General features: G+C 40.4%; 1 long non-coding RNA gene across 2 annotated transcripts; it reads left to right on the top strand.

Annotated features, from left to right (window-relative positions):
- The first annotated feature begins 861 nt into the window (after positions 1–861).
- Positions 862–4,146, top strand: LOC126959369 (uncharacterized). 2 transcript variants are annotated; one of them, XR_007727505.1, is made up of 3 exons: positions 903–1,107; positions 3,177–3,372; positions 3,613–4,146. It is a non-coding gene; the product is annotated as an uncharacterized LOC126959369 (long non-coding RNA). The 2 variants fall into 2 exon arrangements; XR_007727504.1 differs by lacking the exon at positions 3,613–4,146 and having other exon boundaries at positions 862–1,107; positions 3,177–3,510.
- Positions 4,147–14,598: the final 10,452 nt, after the last annotated feature.

Below are 14,598 nucleotides of genomic sequence, written 5' to 3'. Positions count from 1 at the left end.
TACACGCATCTTCCCTACCATTTCTATATTTGTATTAATAAATAAGCCAAGTCAGTGAACTCTCTCACACACCTGCTATTGCTTTATATCTTCCTGAAGCAAAAGTTAGAAAGAAAGAAAGAAAGAAAGAAAGAAAGAAAGAAAGAAAGAAAGAAAGAAAGAAAGAAAGAAAGAAAGAGAGAGAGGGAGAGAGAGAGAGAGGAAGGAAGGAAGGAAGGAAGGAAGGAAGGAAGGAAGGAAGGAAGGAAGGAAGGAAGGAAAGAAGGAAAGAAGGAAGGAAGGAGAGAAAGAAAGGGAAAGAAGGAGTTTGATTGTTTGATAGGAACATACCACCCTTGAGACTTCCCCTCATGAAACATGGATGCAGAGTTTTGGCCGAAATTAATATTGCTAAGCTGTGTTTGAGGTTGGCAGAGGAAGTGGTACAGAATTTACTAAGACAGGCTGGGAGTGGAAAAAAATTATAACCCAGGTGTCTCACCTTTTCCTCCACTGGTTGCTTTTCCCCCTATGCACTGACGCCTGGGAGCTTATTTACTGAGTCAATTAACAAAAGATAACCTCCCATTGTGCAACCATCAATAAATCAATTGTGTTAATACTATCTTGGAATGTCCCCGACTATTGACTTTCATATTGTTTACATTAGCCACTTGAGAAAGCCAGAACCCTTGAGTCAGCCTGTTTGGGCGTTAATGGATTCTGGAGTAGCCATTACTGCATATAAGTCTCTTTACAAAATATTTAAGTTTCTCTGAGGTTGACCTGCTTTCTGAACACTGGCGGTGCACTCTCCTCCCTCCCCACACGATCCTGTAGCACCAAGCTTGATGAATACTTAGGAAGGCAAACCATCATAATCAGTAATGGAGCAGTCACTTAGGGTACACCTACTTCTTTGTGATTTGAATAATCTATTTCCACCCACCCCAGCCCCACACTGTCAACCACCTTCAACAATCCGGGGAATCAAGTTAATCTTCAATTATGTGAAAGAATTTCAGGAACGAGTGCAGCTCAAGTTACCAAGTAACTTACTGTTGTGAAAAGATTCATACTGCAAGCTGCCTAAATGCAGGGCTTTTAATGATGTTCCCCGCCAACAAGGTAAGAAAAATCTTTCCAGGCAGTGATAATCTCTACATAGGGAACCTCCAAAACTTCTCAAGCTATCTTTAAAATGAATGCAACAAAACAAAATCTTTCTATATTTTCTCTGTACATATTATAAAAAATAAGGTTGAATATCATAATCATAATTATAAAGTTGGGTTTAGTGGGTTTTTTTTTTTTTGGTGTCATTAGCATTTCCTTCTTAATGGCATCAGAAATACTTAGAGAACAGGTTTTCTCTTAGAAGTCACAACTGCTCTGCTTCCAGTCCTAGGTAGTTTGCTAAAGCGCTCTATGCAGAGGGATTAAAAAGGAAGGTTGGGGGGCAGGGAGGTGAGACACCAGTCCAGGGACTACAGAAGGTTCAGATTTCAGTGCTGGCTGCAGACCTGAGCAAAGTTCACTGCTCCCTTTTCACGACATGCTACATACTTTTCAAGTTCCCACTTGCTTCTTAGAGAGGAAAAAATGTGGCCTCCGAGTTCAGGTTGCTAGGGACAAGCTGAGCCAATTTAACCATGCATTCCTTTTCTAAAAGATAGGCTGGGTTGTTGTTGTTTTTTCACTGTAAATACCAGAAAGTCTTGATCCTCCCTACTCTAAACAAATACTTTTGCTACAACTTTGAAGTCATCTATCTCCCACGGTGAAAAACCAAGGATTGCATTCAGTAGCCTTTTCCTGCCTAAGTTTAGACAGAATTGAATAGTATTCTACTTTGTAGCACATCCTCTTATCAGACACCGGGCTTCGTTTTTCCTCTTGATAATGATGGGTATTTAAAATGCATATGACTATTGGATAATACAACTCCCACTGTTCTAAGGCTTTTTTATTTTTTTTGCTTTGGCCTCATGATATATATGTCTACTTTGGGTGTTTTGAAGAGAGTGAAGGAAACAGACAGGACTTTGAAAGGAAAAACAGACATCTAATTGGCTGTCTCTTGCCGACCCTCCAGTGACCCTGCACTGAATACCTCTAATGGACATGTGTGATCTTGGAGCCTCTGCTGCAATAAACAAGTTTTAGACTTTCAACTTGTTTTTGCAGCAGAATTCTTTATTCTTCTTAAAATTGATTTAAAAAAAAAATTGAGTGAGCAAGGCATTAGCATAGGTATTTTACACAAAAGGGTGAAACGGTTTTCTAATTTTATAGATATAATATTTTTTAAAAGAATTCGGCTTCATTATGAATTTAGTTCATGTTAGTGTGTCATTTTACATACTCTAAAAAGTGGAGTTCTTTTTTAATATGGAAAGCAAGTATTTACCTTCAAAGCAGTAGTTACTAAATTCAAAAAGTTCAGAAAGTCAGTTAGGAGGCAATAATCTTAACTCCAAAAATTAATAACTCTCATGGCATTGTTTATGTGAAACCTTGGAACTTCCTGTGCTTTGAGTCAAGCTAGAAAATAGTAAGAGTCAACTCAAATCCTTTATGCTTCAAAAAACACATGAGACTGTTGAACAGGCTACATTAAGTAATGTGGGGGTTAATGGGGAAAGCCCCCATTTCTACTTTTGTCAAAAGACTAGGAGACTCAGCCCCATCAGAGAGCTTTGCATTTCCCCTGCCACCTTAACCTCATGGGAACTGCCAGGGTACACTACTTCCTTTCTTTTCTTTCCCTTTTCACTATCTAGCATTTCTTCCCTTCTATTGTTCTTTTTTCACGTCCATGTTGACCTTTTTTTTTAACTTATCATCTAGGATCAATCAAGGCCTGCCTTGATGTTGCTCTGTGTCCTAACAGCAATTCTTCCTGGAATTGTCTGTTCACATGGATGTCTAAATGTTTAAGCACCCATGTAAATACTATGGTATCACTTTCTCATCAGCAGGGCTTCTGTGAGTTACAGAAAGACTGAGACCAATGCCACCATTTGAGATTCCAATATGTGAAATAATAAAGACATCCCCTAGCAGGATTTTTTAATGAATTAGGCTTTATTATTTGATATTTACAGTGTTTTCTGAGAGTGTTCAATATAATAGAGGTAGTATTCCAGTTATTATATATATTTATTTGGAAATAATCCCAAAACTCTACATTATAGGCATGAAGATGGGACTTGCTTCCATCTGGCCCTCCTGCCACCTTCAGCAACACGCCCCACATCCAATCCTGCTTACAGTCGAAGTTGAATCTGGCATAATACAAAGAGCACTGGACCAGAAGCATGAAGTTTCTCTTATCTGTGCCTTGGTTTTCTTACGTGGAAAACAGAAATGTTGACATAAATAATCACACAGGTCTCTACTAGTACCATTTTGTGATATTATATCGTGCTTACCACACCTAGAAACAGGGGCCATCATTCCAGCCAGCTAACAGAGAAAAATAAGATAAATAATCAGGCTTGGGAAAATACATTTCGTAGACCAAGTAAACAAAGACAACAATCTGGTATAAGTGTTATAACTGGGGGATGAGGGGTTGCAAATGGAGATCCACCACAGTCAACTCTACTTGAATTCCCCTGTTCTCGACAGGCAGCAGCAATCATAATGGACTTGGAGCACCAGTCCCACAACATCACAGGACATCCAGACATAATTGCATTAATACTCGAACAACTATCTGGTTATTCAGCATTGCCCAATATGTGAATAAAGCTCCTAGGAAAAATTAATGCTTGCTTGATGCTTTGACACATTTCCCTTTACAAAGCAAAGATCCCTACTCCTCTCACTTTCTCACATGTAGCATTACAACTAGTCAGCATCCACATGAGGCCTTATAATTAATCAGATCTACTGAGAGGTAGGTCCAAGATCCAGGGTAAGGAGAGATCAAGCAGAAACAAAATACACAGCCATTGCTCTGTATCTTCAGGAGATTGGTTCCAGAATCCCCTTCAATGCCAAAATCTGCAGATGCTCAAGTCTCTTATATAAGATGGTATAGTGTTTGCATATAACCTACTCATATCCTCCTGTATACTTTAAATCATCTCTAGATCACTTACAATACTTAATACAATGTGAGTGCTATGTAAATGGTTATCATACTGTATTTTTATTTGTATTCATTTTATTGCTGTATTATTACTTCTTCTTCTTCTTTTTTTTTTTTTTTTACAATTATTTTTAATCTGTGGTTACTCGAAGCTGCAGATGCAGAACCCAGGGATATGGAGGCCCAACTGTACTTTTATCTTATTATGTAGGCTATGCTAATATTAATGACTAGAATGTTATGTTATTTCTTCTCAGATTTCAATAACAATTGAGCCTCAGGGTCAAAGTATCAGGCACTAAATTGAAGAGAATGCTGATGATTAGGACAGGAAAGCAACTTAAGCATCTATTAGTCCAGCCTACTATGAAAAGTAGGAATTCCTTCAACAAAATTCTCACACATGCCTATCCAACTTCCCAATGATTAAAGCAATAACAACAGTAATGATAATAATAAATACATATTTCATACTTACTGTGTGCCAGACACTGTCCTAAGTATATTGAGTACTGATTGTGAATCAGCACTGTTCCTAAGACTTCATAGACACTTAACTTATTGAATCTTGAAAATGCCTCTAGGAGGCAGGATCTATTATTGCTCTTATTTGATAGATGAATCAATGGAAACAGAAAAGAGTTAACTAGCTTGCCAGAGGTCACAAAGTTAGACTGAGAAGAGCTGGACAATTGCACTAGACAGACTAGCCCTGTAGCCTGTCCTGCTAATCCTATGCTACCAATAGGGGCAAAGGACAGAGACAAAGTAGGGGATTAGAATCCATTTCAACACTACTTTAATTAATAGAAAGATCTTCAGTTTTCTGAGCAAAAGCTGCCTCCTTTAGTCTTCATATTACCCACTAGTTCTAAACAGAATAATTATTCCTTCTTCCATTTGACAGTGCTTTTTTATCAAAGATTGACAAACTATGGCTTGTAGGCCAAATCTGGCCCACCATCTGTTTTTATATGGGCCGTGAGCTAAGAACGGATTTCAAGTTTTCAAATGGTTGGGAAAAATATCAAAAGAAGAATAATATTTTGTGACACATGAAAATCACATGAAATTTAAATCTCAGTGTCTATAAATGAAGTCTTATTGGAACACAATCATACTTCACTTACATATTGTCTGTGGCTGCTTTTACTTTACTATAAGTCGGAACTAAGTACTTGAAAAAAGACCACATGGCCCAGTAAAGCCTAAAATATTTACTATCTGGCCCATTGCTAGAATGTGTGCTGATTCTTGCCTTAAATAGTAGAAGGTGGTTCTCATGTCCTTTCCTAAAAGTGCTCTTTTTTATAGTAAAATACCTCAGGTCCCCCCAACCACCACCATCTCATTATCCCGGAAACTCTCCTCTGGCATTCTTTGGTGCATATTCTATCTCTCTCAAAATTCTCCTCAGTGGTATATGGTTACGATGGACTACTACTCAACAATAAAAAGGAACAAACTACAGTAGAGACACACAACAACATAATGAATCTCCAAACCACTATTCTCAGTGAAAAAGCCCTGCACGTCTTTTTCTCACTGCATAATTGTATCTACAGGAAATCCTAAAATGGGTAAAATTAATCTAGGGTGAAAAATTATTATCAAAATAATGGTTGTCTTTGGAAAAAATGGGGCAAGGATTGGTGGAATGGGCATGAGAGAACAATTTGGGATGCTAGAAGCATCCCAGATCTTGAGAGTTGTTTGGGTTACATAGTTGTATATATTTGCCAAAATCCACCAAAATGTACATAGTTTGAACATTATACTGTATCCACCTCAAAAACAAACCTTGTAAGTAAATATTGCATTCTAGTTAATGACCTGCATACTGAAAAGTTTAGTGGTAACGGTATCAAGGCACGCAACTCATGTGAAATGCGTCGGAAAATCAAGATGGTTGGATGATTGGGTGGAGGGAAGGACAGATGGCAAGAGATGTGAAAAAGCAAGAGAAGTAAAGTGTTCATTGTCGAAAGTGGGTGATGGATACCTGGATGTTCACTATCTAATTCTTTCACCTCCTACATTTAAGTCTTGTCACAACAAAATTTCCTTCTAAAATAACATTTTCAAAGTAAAATTTTTATGATAAATGGGACAGACAGATAAAGGTAATGTCTGGCATGAAACAAAGTACTCTAAAAGTTGCACAAAGCAACATCATTATTTCCCTTCCTTTGTCCATTTTTATGTTAGCATTTATTTTCCTTTGATGTATCTGATTGGACCCTGAAATATCTACCTTAAACGTATCCAAAAAGACATCTTGGGTATAACCATTGGGACTAGTGATAAGAATTTATTCTATAATTCCATGGCAAGAGGCCAACTGTCATTTCTTTGTTTAAATTTTATGATAAGAGATGCATACAGTGAAAGACACAGAAACAGACCCAGTCAGATGCCTCCACCAAATCCACTTGTGGAAAACTGTAAATTCCACAAGTGAGTTTACACTCCTGTCTCATGAATGTGTAGAAAGAAGAATGCATTTGTTTGTTTGATTATAGCTGAATTTCTGCCTTTGTAACCCCACCAGTAGGTGGTCATGTATTTCTCATACTGAGGTTCACTACCACTTCACAAACAATATGCTCAACACTGTTGCAAGCATCAGATGAGTGTATGTGCATGACAAAAATTTGAAAAAGTCCTCAAAATATGCAGCCTAATCTCTGGATTAACTGTTTCTTTAAAGGGCCTCTGCAGTGTATAATCTGCAGACTGGTTCTGTTGCTTTTATGCAATGCCAATATTATTAGTAGCAATAATACAATCATGCTTCAACTATTTGGAGGTCAATTAGCTGGAAAGTTCTGCCTTCTGAATGGAAGCTAAGAAACAAGTAAGTAAGCAAGAAAAATTCTGCGGGCAGTCAAAATAGCTGCAAAAGCTTCAGGGTGCCAAGCTCATATATTTGCTCATGGGAGAGTCTCTAAAGCCAATGCTCGAAATCCTATGATGCTTTTTTATGCAAAATTCTAACAAGCCTGGGTTTTCAGCTCATAATCTAACAGAGGTCGCATATAGGCAGGCACGGTGAAAGCACCAAGAATCGGAAGAGTTATTAGCCATCATTCAAAAATCAGAAAGGACTACAATTTGGGAGGAGGGAATTCAGGGGTGGAAAAGTCCACCTTAATGCTACCAAGTTAGCATTTTATAAACTATGTTCCTAAAATTATAGTTCCACAAGATATTAAAGAAGGATTTTTAAAAATAAAAAAGAGGACTGGGAATGGTGGCTCACACCTGTAATCCCAACACTTTGAGAGGCCAATGCAGGAGGATTGCCTGAGCCCAGGAGTTCTAGACCAGCCTGGATGGCATAGTGAGACCCCCTCTATGCTAAAAATCAGAAAAATCAGATGGGTGTGGTGGCATGTGCCTGTGATCCCAGCTAGTCAGGGAGCTGAGGTGGGAGGATCACTTGAGCCCAGGAGGTCGAGACTGCAGTGAGCCATGATCGTGCCACTGCACTCCAGCCTGGGTGACAGAGCAAGACCCTGTCTCAAAAAATTTAAAAAAGAAAATAAAAAGTTAGACGAGGTGCTATCCTCAGATATGTTTAGAAAATACTGGTCTAATAGTGCTTCAATATTTCTATTGTGATTCTAGCAAGTTCTAGAAAGAACATTGATTTTGTGGTTGTTCTTCCTTTCCTCACTCCACATTTTTTCTTTTATTTTGGCTGAAACTTACAGATTTTTTTTTTTCTTCTCATCATAATGATGTCCATCAGTCTGCCTGAATCTTCTGGTCTGGGTGTGGCTCTGACTTTTCAAACACCCTTCTTAAGCAGGTGTTTCCTCTCCTATCCCAAACATTATATTCCCTTTAGTTTGTGTTGTACAGATTCCAGCCCACATTTCTACTTTTTGAGGACAGCTTCCAAATCATCCACATGTTCACTTTCTTTTCCACTTCCCTCAGTTTTCACTTCCTACTTCCTTTCCCCATCTTTTTCCTCTCCAGATTGTATGCCAGGCATTCTTTGCCTATACTCTGCTTTGAAATCCTTCCTGCATTTCCTCTCTATCTCATAGCTTTGCAATTTTTGCTACTCTTGCTCCCTTCCTGCATATTTCTTTCATATCATGAATCCCAACTACCTCTCCTCTCCTGCCAAATCAAATGCATCAGCTGAAAGCCACCTGAAAATCCCTCTTCTCTTCCCATCTGTGCAACCCCACTAGTTGACCTTCAACATGCATTTCTCCTAAGTGAACCCACCAGCATGCATGGGGAAAAGGGATATTAGTTCATTCCTCTTCCCCAGCAACCCTTGAGTATAGGACTATGAGCCCCCCTGACAAATAATGTCCTCCATGCCATGCCATCAACATTGGATTTTGAGCCAGTAGAACTGTGTTCCATCTTAAACTCTGCCTCTTATTTACTTGGCTCAGTCACTTAATTTTTTTGAACCTCAGTTTTCACATCTATAAAAGGGCAGTAAGCCCTGATTTATCCCACGGGGTTGAGCGGAGCCAATGAGGGCATGTTTGTGCAAGCTCTTCACCAGGTGGTAGATGTGACAATTTTATTCTTTCACCTGAAAATTTCATTTATATTTGAAGTCCTGGGAGTAGAGCTTCATTCTCTTTTTTTATCTTCCTAGAGATGAGGTCTCATTTTGTCACCCAGGCTGGAGTGCAGTGGTGTGATGACTGCAGTCTCGACCTCCTGGGCTCAAGAGATCCTCCGGCCTAAGCTTCCCAAGTAGCTGAGACTACAGGCTCACACCACCATTTCTGGCTCATTCTCTTTAATAGTCTCAAATTCTTCTGGTTCTACCAGGTTTTTGTTTATTCTTTATATATACCAACTGAGTTCTCCAGTTTGATCACATCACAGACTTGGCTGTACTAATAGCAAAGTGGTTAAGTGCATGATCACCATTCTCCACATTCTGGCTGAAAACTTGACTCCATCATTTAGCAGGTGCAGGACATTGGGAAAGTCCACTTATCCTGGACTTCCTGTTTCCTTATCTTTTTTTTTTTTTTTTTTGAGGCAGAGTTTCGCTGTTGTTGCTGCCCAGGGTAGATTGCAATGACAATCTCCACTCATTGCAACCTCCGCCTCCCAGGTTCAAGCGATTCTCCTGCCTCAGCCTCCCGAGTAGCTGGGATTACAGACATGCGCCACCACCTCCAGCTAATTTTGTATTGTTAGTAGAGATGGAGTTTCTCCATGTTGGTCAGGTCTCGAACTCCTGACCTCAGGTGATCCACCTGTCTCGGCCTCCCAAAGTGCTGAGATTACAGGTGTGAGCCACCACGCCCAGCCCCTTGTCTTTAAAATGGGGCGACTTCTGTAGTGAGTATGGCCACTAAGGAAGGTCATTGTGATGATTATGAGTCCAAAGGAGTGAGATCTTAGCCCACATGGTTATTAGCCCTGCCTCTCTGCCCCTGCCTCGGTTTTCTTCCTTGGTTCCTCCATTCTCCATCTCTTGCTCTTGTCTGTCTCTTCCCGTCACCCCACGGTGGTGCGAGCTGGTGCTCCCTGCACATCCAGTAAAATCTCAGGGGAAAAGTTCAGCCTTTGCAGCCTCCCGAGGGGCTGTTCTCCTTGGGCTGCTGCTGGCTTTGTGGCTCCTCCTTCCTCCCCTGGATTCTTTCCTGGCATCCTCCCGTGTTTTCACTGTCTTTCTGATTAGAGAGTATGTCAGTGGGACAGGATAATTTACTGATATATTAATTTGTGTTTTTATCTCAGCATTTGCCCTCTGCTCTACAAAGGAAGCCAGGCCTCTCTTTTCCCCTGCCTCGAGGGAGGTTTGTTTTAAAAGTCCAAAGCCAAGACACCTGGCTTTTGTTTCCTCAAAGCTCAAGCTGTGGGAGGAGATAATGCCAGCAGGGAGGAAGAGGGGAGAAGCTCGGGCCTTTGAGAGGAGGGAGAGAGTCAGGGAGACAGAGAGAGATTTTGATAGATAGAAAGGGGGCGAAGGCCAGAGAAGCAGGCCACTTACAGAGACAGGCCCCTAGTGGCTACTTCTCAGTGAGGATGGCTGTCAGGTGAGCGTGGACCACTGGCCCCTAATCGCAGACTGACAGATGCAGCAAACGCTCCAGCCAATGTTCCCAGCACCCAACACACTTGCGGGCAGCAGAGCCACAAGAGGGAAGCTCAGGTATGTAGGGACAGTGGCAAGCAGAAGAGACAGGGACAGCTAAAACTATAAATCAGAACGTCTAATATTTGCTGCCCACTCGGAATGTGCTAAGCACCATTCTAGGATCTTGGCAAATATTAGAATGGTCACTCATCAAGACAACCCTCCATCCCCACATTCACAGCAGAGGAAACAGGAACACAGAAGTAAATTTTCCAAGATCACAGAACTGGGACATGGTAAAGTCAGATACATAGAAATATTGAGAGTCCACCAATTTATTGCAAAATGCTAAGAATGAAATACTGCATAGGCCAAAAAATAATACAGCAACTGAAAACACAGACCCCTCTGAGTGCCACTGGAAGCGAAACCACAGCAAGGCCTGGACTCTTTCTAGGCTTCACTAGCTCTGTAACTGCTGTTCAATTGTATTTTGATCATGGAAATATTATCTTTCTTCAGATAAATCAGAGGTGTGTATGTTCAGAGCATAAGGAATAGCCTAGAATTCCCCAGTTCCCCTTTCAGTTCTCTGGCTTCCTAATTTACCCTGTGAACACTACCTGACCTTGCTACTTCCTATTTACTTTTCTCATCTGTAAAATGGGTATAAGGAATCACCTAGGCTAGCATTTATGATCACTGAGGACCTGTTCCATAATTAGGAGCTGCTATTATCATTGTCATCCCCATGTCCAGTCCTGCTTAGTCCTACAGCCTACCCAGCACCTAGGCTGCCTTTACTAAGTATCTCTGTAGGTCAGACACAGTGCTGGGTGCTGAGTCCTGTCTCTGAATGCATCCCCCATCTGGTTGGAGGAGAGACCCATGAGAAGATCTTTAGTGCAATATGATAAGTGCTACAAATAGAATAATCCCAGTATCCCACAGGGGCCTAGGATGAGGCCCCTAGCCACACTGCAGGCTGGGAATGAGGGCAGATTTCCTGCAGAAGTTAATGGCCCGAATCTTCACAAACAACAGTAACCTCCACTGCCTCACAGTGGGGAGTGGGCCAGAGCCTCCCCCCTCCCTCTTCCAGCCCTCAAAAATGGCTCTTGAGCCTGAACACACTCCTAACACTGCCCCAGCAGCTAATTTGAGAGTTCTGAGCTACGCATAACTTGCATCATTCTGGGCCACAGACCAAGCCAGCAGCAAAGAAGCCAAGAGCATTCAGGGCTGCCGACACATTCCATAAACCCAAATTTCCAGTGTTGCCTTGAGTAAGATGTACACAGGAAATTTTCCATGTGTCAATTAAGCTCATTGAGCATGTGACATAAAAAGGAAATGTAAATGTGGGATTCTGATTGGCAAAGTTCAAAAGCCTGTGATTTTGATACCCAGATATAGATCTGCAAGCTATTAAGAGTACTTGACTTCCAACATCCAGAGGTTGTGAAGAAATGCCTGGCACATCAGAGGAAAAAAATGCAGCGCTGAATAGCAGTCTTGGGAAAATACTTAGTTCCCAGAGTAAAATGTACACATTAAATGAGTTCAAGAAGCAACTCAACTGTTCTACTTCTCTATCATTTCAAAATCCCCTAATAGATGTTCAATTTTCAAAGAAAATAATGTTGCATTTTGACCGTTTTCCCCTCTAGATGCCCTAGACAGACGTGAGGTTGCAATACTAACCTTGACTTTGAATTGCTTTTCAGTTCATGTCATTGTAAACTTAGCATAAAACCCTGTGCTTCCCCAGAAAGTATGTATCTTGTTGCTAGCACAATGATTGAGTCCACTTGTCTATTCCAGGACACGAGAGGATCTAACTAAGTCAGAACACCCCACGTCTAGCCCATATATCTATTTATTACCGAATTCACCGGGAAAGACAAGCTGAGTTATCATTTAGCTGAGAAAACCTGAGAGGCATTTATGTGCATGAAGTACAGCACAGACAGAGCCATCAAGGCAGGCTTGAAGGAAACACATTACACACTCAGCCTACGCAAATCCCCTCGCCACTGCCACTGGAGCCGAATGAATGGTGCAGACGACAAGAGCGGCCCTAGGATGCTTGTCTTCTCCCCAGCCCCCATCCCAACCCTCAACGATTATGAATACAATCGTTTGTGACAGATTGCTCCCCAGTCTTCCGCCTTAAATTCTATATGATAAATTCAACACGAAGTGACAGTCACAGCAAGTGTTCAGAGCTCTATCTAAAAAAACTAATTTTACTGAAGTTAGAACTCGATGAACAAGAAAATGTGAATGTACACCTAAGGTGTATCTCAAAACTTTAATCTCTATGAATGCCATCATGGTAATTTATGGCTGGGATGATATTAATATTTTAAAATATTTCGCTAAAGAAGCACTGTGAGACTTTAAAGTTGTATTGTTATGCAAAGATGATAATATTTCAATGGGTCCTTCCCAGTGCTGGTATGTTAATGGGGCAAGAAAAAGAAAACAGCTGCTTTTGTTACCCAAGCAGCAGACATAATAAGACTGTCCTGTGGTTAATTTCTAGGAAAACGCTCTTCTTCCTTTTTTATTATTTGGGGGTGAAAAAATGTCTTGGGCTACTGTTGTCTGTTTAAATTAGGCAAATGCAATTAAGAAGAGTCAAATGTACACAGGCTCCAATGATGGGTAAAATTAAGGTCACCAGTTGCAGCCTAATCCAAGCTGCGTTGCTTAATCTCAGCTTTAGCCATTACAATTGTGTGGAATGGAAATGTCTTGCTCGTGTTGGGGTTAATGTAGACTGACTGGGTAGCCAGAGATAAATCCTGCAGGCCTGCTTGAATGTGCAAGTGCTTAACACTGACATTTTGAAAAAGTAAAATTGGGTTTCATTCCCCAGGATTAGGTCAGAGTCCTTTCCTTGTCCCCGCCCCTGCCCCGACCCCGCCTCTCCAAACTAAGCAGAGAAGCAGAAGAACATTTTTTCTTGCCAATTTTTTTTTTTTTTTTTTTTTTTTTTTTACCCTCAGGGATCCTTTGCATTTGCCATTTGTGTACATTTCTTGCTCATTCCAAACAGGAAAGTTCTGTTGCCTCACAAAAAAAATAGTAGTTGTCTTCCTTTTCATATTCATAAAGGTTATATTTGTGTTGCTTGATATTATTTTACCTTGTTAAGGAGTTGTTTCAGGTACTCAGTAGATATAGAGAAAACATTTAGCATATAAAAACAAAAAGTTGACATTTACAGCCAGGAGCTAGGTACGCAATTGCAAAGGTCATCAATGAGTAAACAGATATTAATGGTTAGCCGGGTAACTGGTACATAAACAGGTCACATTAATAATTAACACCAGGAAAAACTAGCACTTCCAACCAACCTCAGGAAAGTGGGTGCCAGAGGAAACCCCCCAAAAATATAAGAAAACCCCAGTGGTGATTTCTGATTGTTAGAGAGTGAAAAAATTACTTCTTCTTTTTTATGTTTCTCATATTCTCACCAAAAAACAGTTCTGAGACAGTCATGATAAAAAGTAAGTGCAATGATGGAGGAAAATTTTCTGGATGACCACTGATATGATAAATTTTACTTAGTCTAACATTTGTGGTTCTTTTGTTTTCCTTCCATGGCAATGTGTAAAATCACTCAGGAAATGTATTTTATCACTAACCTGCAAAGCCTCTCTAAAAGTATTGGCTTCCTTGTTGAGTTATTAAGTCCATGCCTTGTTTTAAAACTTCTGCGCTAAGAGGGTTACATTTTGTACCCGCTGATTGGCATTCACCCAGTTGTTTAATGGGAAAAGGTCAAGTCCAAGCTGTAGACTCAAAGGCAAATGTGTTGGGGGTGTGGCAGGGAATCCTGATGAGTGAAGTGGGTGCCCCAGGGACCACGAGGAACCCGGGAGTGAATGTGCCTTAGCCCCACAGAAAGCCCCTAAGAGCCACAGCATCATATCTTTAGATTTTTTAAAGAAGCCGTATTTTGTGTGAAATCTCTAGATTTATAACTCATGGGCCAAACAATACGTTATCTACTGCAGGCCACACCAGACCAGTTTAAATCTCCCGTTTAAATTAAAAACAAATAAATAAACAAACAAAAAAGGACACCTGAAAATTTGCCAAGGAGGAAGAAAGCGTGAGTGTATCTTTACAATTTATTCTACGGTTTCTCTTCTCCTTTAAATACACAGTTCACTATAGGATTGTCCTAAAGAGAAAGCTAATAAAATAAGACAATAGACTTCATAGAGATCTGGAATATCCGCAAGGACCTGAAACGGATCCTTAGAACTCTGTAGATGAAAGTCAGATGAGATACTTTTATACACATAGCCTAATGGTTTACAGATGAGTGAGTAGCACTGCTTTCAAATATAATGTGAAGAAACCAATTTTTAAATAAATGTGTAGCTTGACTATCAAGCCCACAGGAGATATTGTGACTTACCCAACC

This window comes from Macaca thibetana, chromosome 7 (assembly GCF_024542745.1).
Source record: "Macaca thibetana thibetana isolate TM-01 chromosome 7, ASM2454274v1, whole genome shotgun sequence".
Classification (NCBI taxonomy): domain Eukaryota; kingdom Metazoa; phylum Chordata; class Mammalia; order Primates; family Cercopithecidae; genus Macaca; species Macaca thibetana.
The sequence above is the reverse complement of the archived record's forward strand: the minus strand, read 5'-3'. Positions and strand labels throughout refer to the sequence as shown.